Genomic DNA, 23,138 nt, shown 5'->3' on the forward strand with positions numbered 1-23,138 from the left:
TTAAATTAACTGTATTAATAGTTAAGTGAGCCAGAAAGTCTTGCTTCTGGCTGCCTTTTGTGCCAGGACTAGTCCCATCTGTGTGCTTTGAATGTATCTGTCTGCTGGGCCCTGCATAAGGGGAAGAAGGGAGAACCTTTTTAATGCTGGGTAGAAGCAGGTAGCTCAAGCTTGTTACAATTTTTACAGCAGAACATAGCCCTGCTAGTGTGTGATTAAGCACCTGCCCTGGGATTTTGAAGATCAGTGTGATACCTGTGTATTATACTTGAGAGTCTAACTTAATGAGAAACTACCAAAGTATTTATTGTTTTTAAAACTGATTATTTAAAGTTAGATTTTCAAAGGTATTTTTGTCTCCAAGAAATGAAAAGATCTTTCATGAGTGTCAGTTGGGATTAAATTATTTGAAAACTCTAACATTGTATGAATCACTTAAAATGGTTTATTGTCACAGAGTACTTTTATATTGGTAGGGGTTTTTTTTTTGGTTAAATAGAGTTTCTGAATGCTGCTAGTTCCACAAGAGTGCATGTACTATTCCCTTTACACGGGGCCTACATGTGGCTTTTCACCATTCTGGTTTTATTAGTTTTATTTATTTCTTCTACCTTCTGTTTATAGTTCCAGTGTAACCTGTGAGGAGAAGCTGAATGACCATCTTAGCTGACTGTTAAATACTTATGAGCACTTCACTGTAGAGCCCTTGTAAAATCATGTTCTCTCAAGACATTGTAAAACCCTGCCTGGCAGCTCCCTACTCTGGTAACAGAGTATAATAAACAGAGATGGAGGGCATAATAAATTAATTCCCATGAAATGTGTCCAGAGAACATATCAAAGTTGTCATAAAACATGTCCACACTTAGCCTCAGTGTCATCTCATTTTCCATTTCACATATATAGATAGTATTTTTTTTCTAGGCAAATAGAATTTTTTTTTATGGATCATATGGTCTGCTAGGAAATACAAATATAAATGACCATCTATGTCTTCATCATTATTACACTTTCATTGGAAGGTTCAAACTCCAGAATGAAGTGCATATAAATGGATAAAAAAATTGAAACTTTCTGCTCCAAATGAACTTTCAGCTCTAAATAATTCTAGCTCATATATTTTCATCATCTCTATCAGGCTGAGGGTCTGATTTATGAAAATACTTCAGCTCTTGACTGTCTTTAACTTTGTGACTAATACTATTGACTCCTAAGGAGCTACTCACAGCTATATGTATGTAAATAACATATATATGTATAAATGTTTATATATATACACCTACTTACTAAATGTATATGCAACACACATATATTTAAACATGTACATTAATTGTATACATTCATAAACATCCAGATGCAAAATAGATTAGCAGAATTTGAGCCTTAAAAAACAAGGGAAATTAATATTGTGTTCCAAAAGGAAGAGTGCTACTTCTTAGAAGTTAGGGAACAGAGATCCCCAAATATTTTAGAAGAATGGTGGAGGTTCACAATAAGCACTTCCTGTACTGCATAACTTTTTTTTTACTGCAAGTACTGAATAGGGACCTCATTAAATTTCCCAGTGATTCTGACTTTTCTGAGCTGCAGTGAGACACAAGTGTTAATATGATAGATTTTACTGTTTAATACAGTTGTGGCCGTGGTAGAAAATAGCTTGGAAACCATGCATATAAAAGGTTTCTAAACCTAGACAGAAAGCTTGTATGACAAAAGTGTAAATGGAATTTGTTTTACCAGATGTGTATAGAGCTGCTATTATTTGTTCTTCTATATTTCTCCTGATGCAACAACTTCTGCCATAGTGCCAGTAAAAAGTGAGTAAATTAATGATGATTTGAGAAGGTGACTGGGAGAATTAGCAATTTGTTCAATCTTGTTTTTACACTAATGATTGAAAAGTGCATATTGTTTTATAAGAATGCTGTGTATCACTGCATTTTTCCAGTTCAGACATTTAGGAGTAGGTTGTGCCCAGTCTGCATTATAAATGTTATTCCCAGATAGAGCAGGTATCTTTCTTCACCTTTCCCAGTCAGTTCCATGTCAAGAGGGTCCATATATGATTTAGATGCTCATACAGAGCTTCTGACTCATCCACTAGCTGACCTGTGCAAAGATCTTAATCTCAAGAACTGAAATACTGGCCCTTGATTTGAGCTCTCAGTCAAAGAAATAGGATTTCTTTTTCTAAGATCTGCCCAGAATGCACAGTTTATCAAAAATTAAAACCAAACTGCTTGCTTCAAGGCAGTAAGTTGAAGCCCTGCACAATGTCAATGTCTTGTCAATGCAAGACATCTTCTTTACAGGTAAACGTAACAGCAGCTGCTGATCAACAAATTCTTCTGGTACAGACTTCTGTCATGTGTCCTTTAATTGCTGCTCCACACAGGATAAATAAGTGTGGTACCTCTAATTTTTCTGCTTTCTTCTTATGATCAATGGCAGATTTCCTATTAATTTATTGTCAGAGGCCTGGTCAAGAAATAGGATCTTCACCACAGGCATCCCTCTACAGTGACTCAGTCTTAGTCTTTACCTATTACTAATGAAAAATACTATCATAAGTAATAATAACAATACAGTGATAATAACAGGGCTGATATGAATGATTATAGTTATAGAAAGAGTAGTAACAGCAACAAAAAGCTACAGCAAGTAATAATGCACCAACTCTGCGATAACATTATTGCCAAATCCCCTATAATTTTTTAAAGATATTTAATTGGAGCTATGCAAGGATTAGAAAAGGACTTACCATTTGCTGAAAATGACAATTTATTGAATTCAGCCTATCTAGAAGAAGAAATGGTCAACTTCAGAGTGACTCAAGCCCCAGTCAGATGTAGAATAAAACCAGAAAATATTTATTAATCACTTAAATCTTGTGTTCAATCAGCAAATTTCCTAGTATCTCTGTGTTACCATGAGTAGTGTGGTTTGTGCCAGAGGTGAGACCATAGTACTGTCATTGCATGGGGTGGTCATTTCCACCTGAACACAGATGGTCAAAGGTAGATCCTTGTTGTCAACCTAAGTAGGTGCAAGGCCAAGCATGAGTTGTAACAGATCTGATACAAAACTTAGGGAGGTTGTTTCAAAACACAAGTGAGAAGTTTAATGTATCTGTACTCTGAATATTAAGAAATATAAACACTGAGCTACATCTTAGTTATGATGGCACATTTCCCCTTCACACACATGCTATGCTATTCCTTTTAATGCTTGTTTGAGGAGGACAGGGAAAACCTGGTTTAGATTAGATAGGCTATTTAAATTAGAGATATCACAAGGTCCTCACAGGTTACGGGAGATGGCAAGCAGAAAAAATTAATTCTTCTTGACTTATGAATAGCACTTTATTGCAGTCATGATGTGGAGGTTGTAAAACATACATATGGAATCAAACATAAATTAATCTGGTAAGCCATGAAGGTGTGCTGACATAGACTTTAGCTTAGGCCATGCAAACTTGCCTGGGACCTCCTGTGCTTATTTGAGTGGGTAACACATTCTGGAGTTAATGATGCAATGATTTCACTACTATTAGTTCAAGTAACACAAAGACTGTCAGTCATGCCAGGATATGACAGGTTGTGGCTGGGGCATACTGCACCCCAGTGACCCACAGCTAGTATAAAAACCTGGTGAGAAAACAGCAGCACTCAGAGAGGCTTAAAATCACACCGTATAATAAACTTGTCACAACAGTACTAGAGACCATAGGAGAAAAAAGGTGACTTAGACTTACAACTATTGCTGTCTCACTGTTATAAATATTGCTGTCTCACTCTTCTCAAATACTTCACATGCAGTCCAAAGTCAAAGTAAGTTTAACAGAGACAAGAACCACTATGAAGACGTAAAATCAACTAAGAATTTAAATCTCTGGTACATTATGTGAAAAATCCTCACTGAAATCTGATGCAATTTTCTCATAACTTGTGTGTGTATCTGTCATTTTTATTCTGCCTATTTTCCTTTTCAACATTGCAACTGAGCAAAGAGTACAGTGTGAAAAAGTTATTGAACATAGCTAAACAACATTAGTTTAGAAGGATTGGAAACTGTGTACACAAAGCACTTTGCAGCCTCAGTCATCATGTTCTCCCTGCACCAACCTCTTCTCTTACTTCCTTACACTTTCACAAGGTGTTTTTCTGCCTATATTGGTTTACTTGTTTTTAACCTTAATATATATTTGCTGAAGTCTGGACAGTCCCAGTACACTTGCACATAGTAAACATGGCATTTCACAATTCTCTCTTTGCCTGGATTCAGAAAAGCAGGCTATTTCCAGAAAAATCAGTTTCACTAAACTAAATTGTGTGGGCTACGGAAAAAAACCTTAGATGGAAGGGCCCTCAGTAGTGTGGGTCATACTGAAAGTTTTCTCTTTTGCTTGAAACTGGTGGAAAGTTCCCTCCTTGCAAAATACTGCTTTTGTCCTTCTGCTTGGAGAAGGTATAAATGAGAAGGTTTAAAAGGTAAAAGGATATAAACCAGAAATATGCTAGCCAACAGATTACTCTTCTGTGGTGAATTTGGCTTCTGTACACATCTCCAAGGCAACTGTGAATCAGGCATACATTGATAGTTTGCAAAATATTTATCACATTTTTAACTGATGTGTTGTCATCAATGATTTCAAAGAAGCAATTTTTGAAGATTGCCATGCTTTGGTTTTCTGGGGCTTGACATAAACATATTCTTTCTAGTCTCCCAAGTTTCTTTTTTTTTTGGTGTTTGCTCAAAGGCACATCAGCCAAAACCTGTGGATTTATCTGATGTGAAACTGAGCCGGTGAGAAACCTCTGACAACTGCAGAATTTCAGGCTGGAAGAAAAGCTGGGCTAAGTGGTGTTTGCAGTCCAGTTCAGGCTGGTACTCCTTGGCATGCTGGCTGGGTGCCATTGCAGTAAGACACCTTGCACCTTCATTGCTGTGGGTCCTGCTTCATTCAGGCACCAAGAGCTTTTTTCCTCAGGCTGCACACAGAGCACAGTGCAACCTAAAATATTTTGTTACATATAATGAGTGCTTTTGTTTCTTTTTTCCCCTTTCTTACTGCTCTGCAGATACCTAATAATGCTGCTCTTCAAGGCCAAGGCTGTTAAAAAGAGCTGACTTTCTTCCCCCAAAATGAACCTTGATATGTAAAAAATTCCCCTGTCCTTCCTTTTGTAAAGCAGGTATGGGCACACAACTGTTTGTAGATGAACCTTTGCTTCATTAGTAGGGAATAATTATAAATGCAGAAGCAATGCACACTGTTGGATCTAGTCAGTAGTCACACTAGCCTTAGTATCAGCATAAACAGTCTATATTTTACAGATTTAAGGATTGGGAATGTAGCAGCCTACAAAAAAGGAAAACTTAAATATGATCCAGAATATTTATTTGCCTTTATTTTTTTAGAAAAGTAAAAACTTGCTGTATTTCAATTAATTGTCCCCAAAAATGTTCGTAACTAAATACTAAATTTCCAAATCAGCAGTTTAAATGCATAATAATGGGAAAATAAATAAGAATGAGATCATATGAAGTATTTGCCCACATAAGAAACACAGCATTTGAAGAAGGGTTACACATAGGTAGACCATGCTTAACTGAAGCTGGTCGTTTGCTGGACCATTAATTTCTCCTCCTTCCTTATTTGTCCTTATGCTTCTCCAGGCTGCCATGCTCTGTCCCTAAACCCTTTGGGGACTTTTTTCCATACCTGAGGTGGGTGGACTGATCGTAGCAGAAAAAGACCTACATCTGGAAGAAGACCTCACATGAATGGATGCTCCTTACTCTTGCAATCTAACAGCAAGCAGTTATTTCTAACACTGTATATCATAAAGTTTTGATAATTGTTTAAAAGTTATGTGTTTTTGTGGCTGCTGGACAGGAATCTGGCCATGGCCTTCAGATGTAAAGAACCCTTTCTGCCTGCTGAATCCACTTTACTCCGAGACTGAAGGAAACCAAGTCTGATAATCCCTGGTAAATGGTATTTTAATTGAAGGAAGAACAAGCCTTAGGCACAGGCTAAGACTATCTATATAAGATATATCTATATAAGATATATAGATATATCTATATATAGATATATCTATAGATATATCTATATAAGATATATCTATTCTAAGACTATCAATATAATTTCAGAATCCCAAACCATTCTTGTCCAAATTCCTTACAAGGACTTTCATGCCTCTGTATTTTGACTAGAAGGCCGTAATTATTTAGGAGTTCAGCAGCAACACAGCACTCAACAGATTAAATACCAAATCAAATCAAATAATGCATATCCAGGCAAAATTCCTGGGTATAAATACCTGCTCATAGACCTTTCTGGAGGACCCAAATGTTAAACTGATGAAAATTCCAGTGACAATGCTCAGGACCATTTTGTAAAACTGACTTAAATATCTAATTTCAAGATGAAAAATTACTTTTTTTTTTTTAATCCCCAGACTACAGCTTGTCTTGGAGCGGAAGTTTACTATACATCTCAAATAGTGCAGCAGTAAGAACAGAGCCATTCTGGTCCTGCAGATGCCAGATGTGAGGATTGGGGCACCGAGGAGAAGCCAGGTGTACTAGTTTGAAAGCAAACAAATTGGAGATTTTAATCAGAAATACAATTTAATATGAAAATTAAAATAAATGCAATACAGAAACACAGACAGAGTCAGAATACAACCTGACACCCACCCAGCTGGTCAGGATGTAGGTAGCAGACCTATTAAATGGTGGCTGCAGTCCTGTTGAAGTGATAGATGTGATTCTGTTGAAACAGTGATGCTGTAGATGTTTTTTATTTTCCTTTAACTTCCAGTGGTGGTTATGGAGCTATTGTCCTCTGGGAATTCAGTGGATAAGGCTGCTTGTGATGTTCCAAATATCAGATTCTATCTAGATAGGAATGCTTGGTTCCTCCCTGTGGACAGAGCATCTCCCATGGGATGATGTAATTTTATCAGTAATCCAGTGAGACTCAGTGGCGCATTAACTGAAAATATCTCCTGGAGTTATCAGGAACGAGTCATGAAGGACATGGTTCAAACAGCTTATGAAGATGGTGATTGAATGCATACTTTGGGGTACATCTTACATTGTAACCTAAGACAGCAGGCTAGGGGGGCACTTACAGCCTATTCCATCCTGAAGTTCCAGCCAGATCACTCCCAGCCTATGACTACCAGACTAAAAAGCTGATCACAAACAATAGATCTTACTATAAGATATGGATTCTGGTATCACTTGGTGTGTGCTTGGGTGTTTCTATACATAGAGCCACACACAGACCTGTCCAAAAGGCACTCATCATCGAGACATTGGTGATAAGATACAGTTAGGGAAAATTACGTGTCACGAAAGGAAAGGGTACTGGCAGCATCTCTAACCTGTCACTTTAGTGGGAAGGTAGCTTATTTGCGGATTAACACTCTTATTTTCATCCCTGTTTAAAATAGCTTATTGTATGGACGAGAGATGCCTCATTTCTGCTTTCTTTCTGAAAAAGAAGGTGGGCCACTTCTATTTTGGCGATTCATAGTTTTTCAAAAATAGTGACTAACTGCACCAGAAAAAAAAAATAAAGCAGATTGGGATATAAAATAGATATAAAAACCTAAGAGAACTTGGAAAATAGAAAGAAAATAAATACTTCTGTTTCCTTGTTGCCAATGTGGTCTTGGAGGGGGGGACACTTAATAAAGGTAAACAAGGCTTTCTAACACTCTGCATTGCACAGCCTTTGAGCTCAGTGTGTTGAAACTGTCTTGGCAGAGAGGACCAACTGTAGGATGGGAATATTTTCTGGAAGAAAATGCAGGTAAGAACAGTGCCAATGTGTGCTTTGAAGGCAGAATGGTTCTTACTCTTTGTGGCACATCTGATTCTGGAGGTTTGCCTAGAGATGGAATCTCTTCTGGACTATCAATAAAGGGATCTAGTGTAGTTATTCCAAAGAATCAGTCTATGATTCCAACAATATTGGGCACAGTTCTGTTTCCTTGGAAATATAAGAAATTCTTAATAATATTCTGTAGTTACCATTCTCACTTCCATCAAAATTTCTTTGCCAAACTAAATACAGACTCACAGAGAAATGGAGTTAGTAATGGATGAGAAATCTTTATTGAGAATCATATAATACGTTGCTTCTTTGAAGCTTTGGCCCTAGCCAAAAAAACCATACACCTGATCAAGATTTTGGAAGACATGATGAGAAAATCTCTGGTGATAAAGACAAGATAATTTTTATAAGGTTCTATAAAAGCAAAATTGTGCCTGGGAGATAGCAGGTAAGCAAGATGACCTAAGAAGCAATTTTGTGGCTTTTTGTTTGTTTTTGCTCATTTATTGGGGCTTGGTGGTGATTTTTGTTGCTTTGAGAGTGTTTTGTTGTTGTTTTTGTTGGTTTTTTGTTTAGTTTTGTTTTTAATTGTCACAAAAGGAGAATGGAGCCTTTAAATTTGGAAAAAAAACCAAAAAACAGGTCCTCCAAGTTTAATGTGGGAAAGCATTTGTGATGTGTTTTAACTACTGTTTTTATGACAATGACTTAAAGAATGGTAAATATTCCTTGCTCTGAAAACAAATTATTTGCAGAATTAATTAATTAACTTTTTTTTTTTCCCAAAGCAAGCTGGTAGAATATAATAAAACTGGAGTGACATTCTTTAATGGCTTACAGGCAAAATCCCTCATGCAGACATATATATTTCCCTGTAAGCTTTTGAAAGACTAGTTAACTTAGCTATGTGTCTAAGAAACATCTAGGCAAGTAGAATATTTCAATACACATGCCAGGTGAGGAAAGGAAACACAGACAAGAGAAAAGAAACTAGAAGAACACCAAATTTCAAGCATTGAGCAGGGAGTCAGAAAATTGGGTTTTAAGCATTGACTTAGTTAGTGGGCCTTGACCATGAATGGCAGCTCTGGCAACTTTCCTATAGCAATTAAAAAGTGACATAGGAAAACAGAAGATAACAGCCAGCTCATCACACAAAGAGATTAGAGCAACCTGTTTTCATTGCTTGGGACCACTGCACTAGCAGTATGCAGGTTGTGATGTGACAGGCCAATGTGCCTACACACATGACAGAGAGGCAGAGAGGCACTTAAAAAAAAACATTCTTCTGGTGGCCAAAATATTCTGATGAGACAATCAGAACTTCCTGGTAAGAGTGAAAATATGTCAAAGCCAACTTTGTGGGATACTGTGTCTTGGCAAGGACTTTGCAGGGAGGAATTAGCAATATGCCTAGCTGCAGCTAATAATTATTTCATATGACCAAAGTGGTACATATGACAATGATTTTGGCAGATAAGACAATTGAAAGTATATATATATACTCCATATGATTTTGCATAAGGAAATCATATAGGATTGTGATAATCATTTGGGGATCAGTATTTTTTTGCTGGGAAATATAAAATTTTCCCCAAAGGTCTCTCTCAGTTTAGCTTATTACTTAGCATTATGCATTAGGAAAACTCACATAAAGGCATTAGCAGAGAAATACAGGTAGAGCCCTTAAAATACTGCAAAATTTCTTTCACTGAAAGGTCACTGTCATGTATCACCAGAAAGAAAATATCATAAGAGTAATTTTAAAATTATAGTAGTGCTTTAATTTTATATGGTTAAGACCACATGCATCTAAAAAAACCCACCAGACCAGTAACCAACAGAAGGAAACTCAGTGAATAAGAAATTCACAAAATAATCTTCTCAGGGATAAGCAAAGCATTAATATTTTGTTGAGTTTTTTTTTACTAAATAAGCAATCTTTTATCTTATTTGATCTTAGTCAAAGCCATTTATGGTCAAATACAGCTCTTAAAGAGACTGCTGAGGTGAAATACAGACATTAGAGAATCTCAGGAATGGATGTTTTGGTCAGCAAAAGAATTGTTTAAGAAACATTTGAATATTCAGATCAGAAAAAGACAAGTAGCCATGGAGTAATTTGAAAAAATCATAATAAATCAGTCTTGCAGTCTCAGACCTTCAGCATCCAGCACAATCCTATTAGACAATCACATCCTTCCACAGCATAAAGTACCAATTTGGAATAGTGGTCTCTGACGGTGAAGCATTCTTCTTTCAGGAACTTGTTAGCGAACTTCATACTGGAAGTGATCAATCTGAGCCCAAACTGACAGTGTTTAGATCAAACCATAACCTGTTCCAGGAACATATTCCATCCTAGGAAGGATATCTGTGAATAAATTCCATCAAATTAAAGACTGGAGAATGTAGTTGTTCATTCATGCTTTAAAATGAAGGTTATTGGTAGCTAATAAATGCCTGAAAGCAGCTTGAAAGCATTCAGAATGAGATAAATTATTTCCAAGTAGTCTGTAATTTAACTGTCTACATAATTTTTATTATAATTAAATGTAATTAATTTTGCAAATGTTAAAAATAAATATTTCTCATACCTTTGGAAGATATTTCATATTCTTTTAATTATTTTTCTTCTTAAAAACAACCAAAGGTCATTTATCATTGGGCTAGTCCAGGATTACACCCCAAGCCTTGAGTGAAGGTTGTCTGGTGGCTGATGTGGTAAGAAAACACATGTAGTCCTCAATAACCACCAGGCAATCTTGAAGACAAACGGTCCTTGCAAGGTGGAGTAACTTACTTAGTCTTTTATTTTCCTTTCCTGCTGCTGGATTTAGGCTCCACATCCCCATTAATCACCTCTGTCTAGCTGTCTTTTTGGTGCAGAATCTCCTTCCTTGTGGCTTGGACTTCCTGAACTCACACTTTGTTTCTACTGCTTTAGATTACACAGTGACTGCTTGTAAGTCAGTGCGGAATGAAACCATTATTAGAAAGAGATGCTTCTTCTAATTGTATTGCTCCAGCAAGTGACTAAAAGCAGACATTTAAATGTGCAACAGATGAATGAATGTGTCTTGGGATAAATATCTTATGAGCTGGAAATCATCATCTTGTCCTATCCAAACAAAATTTCTATGTGCTTATGTGGTGAACTCCTGTGGTTTGTGGGCAGCTGATTTGGTAGGAGATATGAAAAGCTCACAAAGTTAGCATTTAATCTTCATTGCCTCACAGCCTTTATACAGATGTTCATTCTTACATGTTGCATGGATATGTGACCAATGTACATGCAGCATTCAGCATTCAAGACCAAATGTCTTTGCAAATATTAGGCAATGAAAATTATATTTTGAAAACAGTAGACACCTTACAAATGTTAAATAGAAAATTAACACTGAATTGCAAAGATCACCAGGAACGTAAAATCAATAGCAGGAAGATTTTTTTTTTTTAAATATTCCTGTATTCTGGAATCTTGGAGATACTTTACTTTTTGAAATATTATTTGTCACTTTTGTTTCAAATTAGCTAGCTGAAGTTGCAGGTCTCCATATACCTTTTGAGATGCTGTCTCTGCTGTATATACACGCTGAGTTCCTATTGCAAATTTGCTGATGTATAGGGAAAAATTACTTATCATAAAATTTTCAAGGCTTCTAGATACTTACAACGAAGCAGCATCTAATTAGATTTTTAAAAGCTCAGTTTAGTATCTAACTCCTGCTAAATACTGAACCACAATAGGCTGCACATTCATTTTATGGTGTGTGCCATTCCCTCTGATTCAGCTTGCCTGTGCTCCTGGGGACACCAGGCTTTTGGAGACATTATCAATGTGGCACTGAGAGTCACATAAATATTCTGTTCAGTTCTCTGCCCTGCAGCCAGCTTCATCATGTACTTCCATACATTGTGAAATTAGTTCATCATTGCCAGTGAAACTTACTCACGTGCCCAAAAGGAAAGAGAAGAAAGTAGCAAAGAAAATAGAGTATGTAATTATTGTATTTATTTAACACTAAGCACAGATTCCTTTTAATCTAAACTGCATTAATAAGAAACTATAGTATACCTATCAGGTTGTAGAATGATACTATAATGACTCCAGTTTCCAAAATAAATGAGAGAACTTATTAACTAGCTTTACCTTTGTCCTACAAAATATACTTTGAGCTGTTTCACATGTTTTTCAATTAATGAAATTTTGGATCTTATCTCTTTGTTAGAGTGATTCATGCTCAATACTTTGAATCAATTCTAAGAAATTAATGCTTCTCTGGTACTTTGTTGTGAGACAAGGTATCAACCACAGTTGCATCGTATTAGTGATTCATTAGTCAGACTTCTGATGCTGAAGCCAATCTCATGACATTTGTATGGAAAACTTCTGTTCTTTGTTGGTACAGTAGCTCAAACAGTTCAGTACTCTCCAGTTTTCATTTAACATAACATTAGTGACTCATTTGTTTTTTCAGTTTCAAGTCAGCTTGTCAGGGATTCATGATTTGTATTCTTACCTAGTAATTCGGTGTCTCTAAATTGCCTTCTGTCTTTCCAGGTAGTGGTTGTGATATTTTAGCATGACTGTCCTATGTCATATTGGAAGGAAATCCACCATTTACCAACATGTTTGAAGTAGGGGCTGACAAAAGGGCTCAGCAGTGTTTTATATCAATGCCTGGAAAGGGGATTTTGGGGAAGCATTTTGAGTACAGTACTAAAATGTAGAAACTGTAATGGCACCCAAGGCAGGCCAGGGAGTCACAAAGATGATAAAAAGAAGATGCAAGCTTCTAACATTCAGAGGTTTTTTTGGTTCAGTCTTCACTCTGGCAGCATGAAGGTGCTTCTTTGTGCAGAACAGAGGAAGAGAGACATCAACACAAATGCAATAATAGAGAAGGGGTATAAAAGGCATGAAAAGAATCAGAGAACATGATGTAAGGGTGACAGGGATGAATAGCTTTGGATTAAACACATCAAAAGTACTAAATACAATTAATAGCAGTTTATGGTAATCCACACAGAAATCTGTGACTTAAAAAATGGGTTTTAATAATCCAGGCTTCCTACAGGTATATAATCTAGCTGATCTGATAAATAATTCTGGCAAGGTGGCAGAAACTGATGAGGAGCCTGAGGTACTCAACAACCTTTTGCTTTAGTCTTCAATGGCAACCTCTCTTCCAACACCTCTTGAGTGGCTGGAATGCAAGACAGGGACTGGGGGAATGAAATGTTTCCCACTGCAGGTGAAAATCAGGTTCATGACCACCTGAGGAACTTGAAAACACAAAGTGCCTGGGAGTTGATGAGGTGCATCCCAGAGTCCTGAGGGAATTGGCTGATGTAGTTGCCAAGCCACTCTCCATGATATTTGTAAAGTCATGGCAGTCAGGAGATGCAACTGTAAAAAGGGAAGTATTTTATCCTATTGTAAGGGTAGAAAGGAGTACCCTGGGAACTACACACTTGTAAGCCTTATCCCTCTGCTGGGCAGATGAGGTAACAGATCCTCCCAGAAGCTGTGCTAAGGCACATCAAGGACAGGAAGGTGATTTGGAACAACCAGCACAGCTTCACCAAGGGTAAGTGCTACCTGACCAACCCTGTAGCCTTCTGTGGTGAAGTGACCACATTGGTGGACATGGGAAGGATTACAAATATCATTTATCTGGACTCTGTAAAGCCTTTGACACAGTTCCCCCTAGACATCCTTGTCTCTAAATTGGAGAGAGATGGATTTGAGGAATGGACTATTATGTGGATAAGAAAGTGGTTGTACAGTCCCATTCCAGAGGGTCATGGTGAATGGCTCAGCGTCCCAATGGACATCAGTGACATGTCATGTCTCTCAGGGGTCCTATTGGGACCAATGTTATTTACTATCTTCACCAATGACATAGACAAAGGGCATCTTCAAGCAAGTTTGCAGATGACCCCAAGCTGAGTGCTGCTATGGACACACCTGAAGGATGGGATGCCATCCAGAGGGACCTGGACAAGCTGGAGAAGTTGGCCCTTGGGAATCTCATGAGGTTTAACAAGACCAAGCCCAGGGTGCTGCAGCTGTGTCAAGGCAACCCCTGGAATCAGCACAGGCTGGGCATGAACAGACATGGAGCAGCCCTGCCCAGAAGGACTTGGGGGTGCTGTGGGTGAGAGGCTGCACATGGCCCAGCCATGGCACTCACAGCCCAGAGAGTCAGACGTGTCCTGGGCTGCATCCAGAGCCCCGTGGGCAGCAGGGCCAGGGAGGGGATTCTGCCCCTCTGCTCTGCTCTGCTCTGCTCCAGTGAGACCCACCTGAAGCACTGCATCCAGCTCTGGGACACCCAACATAGGAAGGACAGGGATTAGTTGAAGTGAGTCCAGAGGAGGCCACAAAAATTATTAGAAGGATGGAACACCTCTCCTGGGAGGAAAGGTTGAGAAAATTTGGATTGTTCAGCCTGGAAAAGAGAAGGCTTTGAGGTAGCTTAATTGTAACCTTGCAGTACCTGAGGGGAGCTTACAAGACATATGGAGAGAGTACTTGCAAGAGAATGTAAAGATAAGGACATGGGTGAATGATCTTAAGCCGATGGAGGGTAGGTTTAGATTAGATATTAAGAAGAAATTCTTTACCATGAGGATAGGGAGGCACTGGAACAGGTTGTTCAGTAGCTGTGGATACCCCATACCTGGAAGTGCTCAAGACAGGTCAAATGGGGCTTTGAATAACTTGATTTACTAAGAGGTTCCCTGTTCAAGGCAGAGGGGTGATCTTTAATATCCCTTCCAATGCAAAATACTTTGTGATTCTATGAGAGTCAGAAGTTCCAGGTGCTAACAGTTGCAGTGTGATAGCTAATGCAAAGTATTTAATTTTGATTCCTCCAAAGACCAGAAAGGAGAAAAGTCAAATACAAGAAGGGTGTCAGGCTCCCATGTGGGGTATTTATTTTGCTTTGGTTAGATGTTGCTCTGATTTGCATTTTTCAACAGGAGTCTTGGAAGGTATCATGCCAGTATTTACAATATCATTCAGAGTGGACTATTAATTTTGTTCTGACTGTCACAAAGGTTCAAAAATTCAAAGGTTATTGTGAAAAACTGAAATGGAAAAACTGATAACAAACTGAGAAAAATGGAAAATAAGCAGATCTGTCCTTCAAAGTTTTCTGGACATGCAACCCATAAACCTCAAAACTTAGATGCAGTTTTTTGTGCTTTCTCTGGCATTATATAAAACATAACACCAAATCTATTTTATATTATACAGTTCATCCAAAATATACCCTAAAGCAAGTAATAAAATGGAATGCACTTAGACACACCCAATTACATTATAAAACCAGAATGCTATACAACAATTAATCCAAGGTAATTCATAAATCTAAGCAAAACCACTGAGAATAAAGTAAATTAAACATGATAATTTTGATTTGGCATTTAAAATACAGTAAAAAATCAAATATAAAACTCTAGGGGTACATTTTGAAAACTCATCCTTCTGACTTGCACCTGTAGATTACAAAACCAAGTTGCTTTAGTAAATGCAAAATTCTACTAAAATAAGTTATGTCACAAACATGTTTCCTTTGAGTGTTTGCCTACTACACTGTGCTGACATGTCGAATACGTAGATCAGCAAATAGCATACATGGCAGGGGCTTTTCTTTTACTGATTCCTGCCAGGAGCAAATGTCCCTTTTTGACATTTGCCAGCCTGCATGCTCCTGCAAATCAGAGACATCTGAAATCCAGAGATCTGTGTGTTTGGGCCAAAGTCCATTGGAATCAATGAACCTCTAACCATTGACTTTCAAACGCACCAGATCAATCAAGAGGTTACCTAAATGGCAAGAGCAGGTCACTTCAGGAGCAGTGTTGCAGCCAGCAATAGTGAAAGTTTCAAAACATCCCCAAACACCAGGACATGGACAGAGCTGTCCTGAGCATGAACCTGACTTTTCCAGCCTGTGCTCTCAAGAGCAATCCTGAGGTAGGTACATTTTAGGAGTTCAGTGATCTAGAGCCTACTTCTAATAGACAGTTTTTCATGCAGCCAACTTCTTTTGGAGGCAAAAGCATAGTCTTGAGCCACGTGGTGCCAGCTGGATTTAGTACCTGGAAGCTCCCAGCCACAAGTGTAGATGGAGTTGCTGTGGGTCAAAGAGTGACTCTCACAGGGGGAATGATTTGGTGGCCACGGCCCAAACCTTGCTGAAGACTGCATCTCATATGACCAGTGTCTCAGCAATCCTGGCTAGGAAATAGAGTAGAACTTAAAATGGGAATACTATCCCTCTCAGTGCAAAAAGTACAATTAAAAACAGTATATTAAGAAACTGAGACAAGTAACACTGAAGTGTGTAGCCTGGGCTGTGTTACAAGGGCTGTTGTATATCTTCATGTAGAGGATGGGAAAAATTAGCATATAATTGTTTCTTGGTTCATAACCTAACATGCAAAGATAAGAAAGTATGGAAAGTGTGTGGTGACTGGGAACAGCTGATTGTCACATGCCAATTAAAAAACAGGGGAGGTCTGTGGCATTGAATTGGCTGCATTTGCACAGAAAAAATCATTTGATAGAAGTGAGTTGAACTGCAGAGATCAATCTTACTTGTTGCAAAAAGCTTAAGTGGTAGCTCCATAGCAATGCACAAAATCTCCATTTGGTGTATGTATGAACCACAAAAAGCAATCCATAAGCACAACCCTTAATAACTCCTAATATTATCTCTGCTGCCTTTTTGTGTGTGCATAAACCTCTTGATCACTGTAAGCAAGCAGCAACACAAGCAAATGATCACATTGATTTAAGTAGTAGCCAAAGAGATCTTTGTGAGAGACCACTCTGCTCATCTCCACTGGAGGTTGCTTGCTGTAACCCCCGGGCTGGAAACAGCTCTTCTGCAGTGTCTTGGGTGTCATGGGCTGACACCATCATACCCTGTTGAGTTTTGCAAGGGTAAAGCCAGTGCTACCACACACTGTGGGCTCTACAAGTGCTTTTGGAGAATAGTGAGACCAATATGGCAAATGCTGGAACTTGATCACTTAAATGGGGTTTAGAGAGTTCAGTGCTTCAGTATGAGATGGTAAGGTCTGGCTAGGCATGGCTGATACACAAGGAGCTCAGATACAGACTCAGATTTACCAGATTAGATGTTAAAGGCAAATGTTTCATGATTCCTCCTATTTAGCTAGGACACGGAATTTTTGTGAAATTCATTACACTAGTAAGATGTGGGGCTAAAATAAAAACTTACTCCTTGGTGAGTGGTTGGAGATAGGTAGAAAAACACCTGACTGACATCTGCTATATTTATTTTGGAGAGTGGTTCAAGAGCACCCTGCCAGATACTGATGCTGGCTGGCACTCCACAGTAGCAGTGCCAAAATTAATGGAGCCATTTTTTTCTTTCCTTTTCCGTTTCTTTTTCTCTTTAGTATTTTTTAATGTGAAGATATCTTGGCAGTAATTGGAGAAAGACACCACAATAAATTGCCTTTTGAATTCAAATGGTCAATCCCACTGATTGCTTTGTTGAACAGTGATACACTTAGTGTTTTGACCATTGGTAATATGATGAGAGGAACTAATAGTGCTTTTGGGAATAAAAAAATATGGCTGTCTGCACTGAAACAGGTGGTATAAATATGTTTCCAGTAATTCCATGGCTGTATAAATTGTAATGTAATTACAGAAATCTTTAGATGTCACAGCTTTATGAACTATCACCTGTAGATCCATTTAAAACAATTGCCTCCCTCTAGTAAGGGCAAAATCTTTTTAAATACCCAGCAAGCATATATGTCTGCTGGAGTCTGCAGCAAATTATGAGATTAGTAGGTTATGATTTCATAGGTGACCATTTTGACATAGCCATCAAGCTAAAGTTTTGACATTTTGTACCTGATAGTGGATCCTTCTTTTTCCTCATTGCCATGAAAAGCTGATGAGTGGTGACAACTCAAAGTTACCCCTGTGTCTTCTAAAGAAGTGGAAAAGGAGATGAGGCATCACTGGCAACTACTGTGTAGATACCAGAGCTTCCCCCACTTTTCACAAGCAGTATCTACATAATAATTACTTAAAACCTTTGACCTTATGTGGTTATTTTGTGAGATCTATATGAGCTGGCAATGTGCTAGTGAAGTGCAGAAAAGAGAGGAGCAGTAATTTAACCTGAATTAGGACCAAGGCTTCAGAGTCATGCTACATGGCTGTAGCATAATCTCTCACTTTATGCAGGAAAAACCTTATTTTGCTAGACTGTGCTGTGCAATCCCAGTGTCATTGCCCCTCTGTCCTATACACAGTTGTAGCATGAGTGATATAGAATCCATCTTCATTGTTGGCCTTCTTACTGCTGCTCTTCAGGGTAGGCTTTTAGTTAAAAGAAGTTGACCTCATGCTAACTCCTTGTACCACTGTGAACATGAAGTTTTTCCATCTCTGAAGTAACTATGAGCGCTGAGGGCTTTGTGAAAATGGTAAAATTAAAAGTGAGAAATGTTCAGGAAAAGGAAATTGCACATTGTCTCAGGAAAGAGCCTTTGGTGGCCTGTGGGATTGTGTCTCCAATCTAGCAATGTTATCTGCTTTTGTCGGAAAAGGTAAAATAAAGTAATCTCTCCCTGCTACTCTTGCTTTCCTCTCTTCCCTCCCTTACTCCCTAACAGAGGAGCTTTTCTCAGCCTTAACAGACTTTATTTAGTAAAATGGAAAGTATAATCTGGGAAACAGACAAGTGACTTTGACCTATTGTTCTCTTAAATGCTAAAATTAACCTTGAGTATCTCATGTAGTTTTCTAAACTATGTTTGCTGTATATTGATTTTGCAGTTTGGCTTCACAGTTCTTTACACATGTAGATGTCATTAACTGGTTGACCGATATGGAAAGAGAGGGAAACACTCACTGTTCTTGTGGTAGCCCTCCGACAGGTACACACGAACTGCTGTACCCATCAATAAGGACACCAGAGCCAGGCAGGTCATCAATGCTTGGCTTGTTTTTGTGGGACATCTTTTAATGATTCCAGGAGAGGAGGCTTTTATTAGGCTGTCCCTTCTAAGATAATAAAGCAATGAGTATATTTTACTAGGAGGAACTCATGCAACAGGAAGAGGAAAGCAGAACTAGCATGATGCAACACTAGGGTCACCCATCCTCTCACCACACCTTGCCTTGGGCAGCAAGTACATTGGTTCAGTAACCCAAATGCTGTCAGCAGAGTCCTAACAAATGCTGCAATATGGATTTCACTGGATTACCAACTCAACAGCAAACCACTAATTACCAAGAGTTTGTTTTCACAGACATGAAGTACATGGGTGTATACTGCCTACACTACCCTACATATCTCAAAGCCACAAAGACAAATATCCAATGAATCGACCAGAAAAGAGGTCAGGGAACAGGAGGTTTCTGTAAAATTACCTTGAACCACACTGTGATCCAAAGATTATGGCAAATGCATATATTTGTCATGAGTAGAGTTTAAAGACCTGGACAAAGGACTAGAATGTGTAAAAGAGACAAACTTAAATAAAACCAATGGTGAGGGGCAACTAGTACCAGTTCTTGGTTTGGGCTAAGAGCCAGTGTTTCTCCTCTACGGAATAGTAACTCTGGAGAGAAACTTACAGGCAGCAAGAAGACTTCTGTAGAAATGTGGGTCATGGGAGACTGAGGAAGGAGTTTGTCACACCAGCCAGATGGAAATGCCTGTCTGGAGCCATATATAACTTGATTTACATAGACACAAGTTATTGGGCTTAAACAGGGTGACTAGGGAAAGTTAATGGCCTGTGACATACAGGAGATGAATCTAGATGATTGAATGGTCCCCTTTGGCCCCCAAACACTATGAAAGAAAAAAGTGGAATATTTTACGTTTCTGTATAAACTTTTTATCTTGGAAGGATATCAGATTCTTTTATTAATCATAGTAACCGTCACATTTAGCACTTATGGTGCTCTATGTGTTTTTAAAGAAACACTGAAATGTGAGCTCTAAGAGCATCAGTGTATGTGTGTGTGTGCCTCTGGAAGGACCAAAAGTATGAGTTAACTGGCACATTAAGTTTAATGCCCAACACTCGGTTCTCTTTCAAAGATGGACCCTCAGTGAACCCAGAGAAGACCAGACCTCTGTGTTGCACCTTATCCAGATGAGATATGGTGCCTCCAGTACACAATTGTAATGAGTGCTATAAGACATCAGTTGAGCTCTGAATCACTGACACAGCTTCTCAAATCAAACCTGAACAGCCCTATATGATACAGACTTGTATTTAATCGCAGTTCCCATAGGTTGGAGGTGGAAATTTATTTTTTCCTCACCCTCCACAAGAATGCAAATTGCACCCTGAGGTGGCAATTAGAGACATGAACTTGTGTGCAAAACTGAGAATTAGGACTGGAAGGCAAACTTAAGTATGTTTATTTGTTTTTATAAGGAAGTATAAGAAAGAAATTTATGAGCGAAAACTGAAAGATCAAATTATGTTGCTCGAGATTTCTCCTTTGTGTGAAGACAACATAAACCTCCAAGTTTTGCTCTGTACTGAATCCTCACTATTAACAAAACAGGTGTTGAAGAACATTTGTAATTGGACCAATGTTCTATGTGCAGTTTCTGTAAAAGAGAGCAAAACACCTGCCTTTCCCTCATGACGTCAACAATACCCTATGGACAGTGAGCTGAAATACATATGTCAGCCTGCACCTCTGTAATTGTGACATAAGATACCTAGTCACTTGAAATATAAGAAAAATCTCTGCATTTCTGAATGTAGAGGTTAAAAGGTCTGTATCTAGGAACAAAGTCCTGGGTTATTTTATCTATTATGCAGAAGCATGATGGAAAAAAACTTAAAGTTACCACAAGAAACTCTTGTTAAAAAATTATTTTTTAGAAAAAACTCTTGCATGTCTTCTTTATTGTGCCAAGCCAAATGCTGCAATTATTGGCTTGCTCTGAGTAGGGTGGAAATTCTGCTACTTTTAGTTAGTTGCATACAGTAAAGTATTCCTATATATAGCTCTTATACAATTCTACAAGTATGAGGAGAAAAGAAGCTAATCCAATCTAATACAATATTGTGCTGCATGCTTCTAGAAACCTTATGAAGAAGCTTAGCCAAAGGACTGCACCATCATGTTAATTAATATATATGAAAATTGGTATTTTAGTTAAATAATTACTTAGAAGGTAATTTTTCTTGAATGTTATGTGTTAGAAAAGCAAAATATGTGTCAGAAAAAAGAGATATATGTCTCTGACAGACAACAATCAGAAGTGACTGTTGAATATCTGTCTATGGGTTTCTAAGTCTGCTTGTACTCTTTGTTATACTGAAGTATACTAAACAAGTCTATACTGGGTTGTTCCACTCCTAAGTTGTTATGTTCAGTTAAAAAGTTTATGAAGCATCTCTCTCTCTCTCTTTTTCTAATCTGTCTGGCTAAAATTGTTCAGTGCAGTTGTAAAGGTATGTATGTTAACCATTGAGCAAAGTAATTCCAAGGTGATTCCTGACAGGATTTATAATTTTATTTAGAGCACTCATTCTGAGATGAGAGGCAGTGCATACAACTGGCTGGGGACTTCAGGAAGGCTGCTGTGGGGAGCTGCAGTGTTTGTGGTCATGAAGGGAGGCACAGAGGCCATGGAAAGATTACCAAAATGGACCTGCAGCTGGAACTGCTTCACAGATCTACAGAGTTCAGGGCAGTCAGTGACCAGCACCAGCAGGACACATGCAGACGGAGAATGCCTGGGGCTGATCCATTCCCAGCTCACTCTTGTCTGCCCAGAAAAAAAGGCTGGGTTTGGATGAGGACAGTTCATTCATGTCAAGGTTTTGTAATGTTCTGAGTGCAAGTGTTTAATGGTGTTCTTAATTAAGACTAAAATAAATTAAATTAATTAAATTAAGTACTGAAAACCATTAAATATCAGACAAGTCTTACTGATCTTGTATTGGTGCATTAAATTGAGCAGGATGCAGACTCATTTGGGAAGAGAACTCTTCCAAGGGCAGGCAATTGCTCAACATAAATTCAATTCTGAACTGTCTAGCATTCCCAGCTCATCAAGAAGCTACTCCATCTGTTCAGGACCTCCAGGTTTAAGCCACTTAGAATGCAATCCTGTGTCTGTGCAGGTAACTGGACACAATAAATAGTTAATTAGAACATTGGAAGGAGGAAAGGCGTTACTATCCCATCGCAACATGGTGGAAAAATTGGCTTATGGAGGAGGAGTAAAATATACAGCATTGCCAAGAACAAATCAACTCAGGTACAAAAAATACAGTGCAAGGTTTAACTCAAAATAGCAGTAAATTGCTCAGTTATTGACTAATGAAAGGACAAAGTCAGAAGTGCTAAGAACTAAAGGGAACACTGATGGACAAATTTAAAAGGTCAAAATTTATTTAAAGAGGCCCATGGCATAATTAGAACACTAAGAGATAAAAAACACAATAATGTTATTCATTCTGAGCTTTCTGCTTTTCAGAGTGGGCCATATCGAAAGCAAATTTTTCCTATAATTTTGTGGAACAAAATTGAATGTTAGCAAATTGTGAGGGTCACCAGTCTTTGCTTAGATGGCAACAGACTGATTTACAGTATTTTAGATAGTGCTTAAGAGTATCTGAGAGGAAAATGTATGGATGCATTTTACTTTTTCAAATAACATTATTCTTAGCTTACTTCTAATGTTTCAAAGATACTTGAACTAAAGTTCAGCATCTGCTTTGATGTGTGTGGCCTCCCACACTATTTCTTCAGATGTATTATGTTGCCCAATGTTTGCATCAATAACATCTTTCCAATTTGTCTTGGCAAAAATTACATTATTTATTATTATTAAGAAGAGTTACTTTACTGTTTTGTAGGTCAGGTCCTCAACACTTTCTATCTTAAATACACCACCAAATTCCATCTTTATCATGTTTCTAAAGCACCTAGCATTGGATCTAGTCCAGCACTTCACTGAAATAATATAATGGTTTCTAAAGACTTCAGCAGAATATAGATTGTACCTAAAGGATGCAACAAATGATGATTTTTCTTCTACAGCATACAGAAAATTAAGGCAAAGTTTGCTTTCAGCTTGTGTATTCTCTTAATATTCTGAGGGAAGACCAAAGCTATCAGATGTAGTGTGATGCACAATTTGCAGATGGTATTTTAGGATTTTCACCTTCTATAAATATAAGCATAACATAATTATTTTTCTTGTCACTTCATAATTATTATTCACTT

Source organism: Vidua chalybeata, chromosome Z (genome assembly GCF_026979565.1).
Source record: "Vidua chalybeata isolate OUT-0048 chromosome Z, bVidCha1 merged haplotype, whole genome shotgun sequence".
NCBI classification, from domain to species: domain Eukaryota; kingdom Metazoa; phylum Chordata; class Aves; order Passeriformes; family Viduidae; genus Vidua; species Vidua chalybeata.